Raw genomic sequence first — 519 nt, 5'->3', positions numbered from 1 at the left:
TCCAGGACGCAGACGTAATGAGCGTGAGGACGGCACAGGACCAGGCAGCATCCAGTCTGCTCTGCGCAGCATCGATGAGGGGCAGAAGTGAGGTGGGCGCACCTCCCACCAACGACCAGCGGGTCTGTGAACTCCCCCGGAGCAGGCATGGTATCTTTGTTCACATCTGGAGGACGGCCTGGTCACACCATCCAGGAAAGCAAAACAAAATCCACCAAACTCACTGCCATCAAGCGGATGCCATCTCAGAACTACCCTGTAGGACAGCGGTTCTCAACCTGTGGGTCGAGACCCCTGCGGGGTCGAACGACCCTTTCACAGGGGTCGCCTAAGACCATCGGAAAACACATATTTCTGATGGTCTTAGGAACGGAGACACTGTTCCTCTATCTGTCTCCAGGTGGATCAGCCTACACGCAGATACGCCCATATACAAGCACCCGGCGTGATGACATCATCGTGCCAACCCCACCCATACACCCCGTGCAAATACAGATGTATGTGACAGGGTTGGCGCCA

Source organism: Echinops telfairi, unplaced genomic scaffold, assembly GCF_000313985.2.
Source record: "Echinops telfairi isolate 266 unplaced genomic scaffold, ASM31398v2 ScPeMD7_7424;HRSCAF=8462, whole genome shotgun sequence".
Classification (NCBI taxonomy): Eukaryota; Metazoa; Chordata; class Mammalia; order Afrosoricida; family Tenrecidae; genus Echinops; species Echinops telfairi.
The sequence above is the reverse complement of the archived record's forward strand: the minus strand, read 5'-3'. Positions refer to the sequence as shown.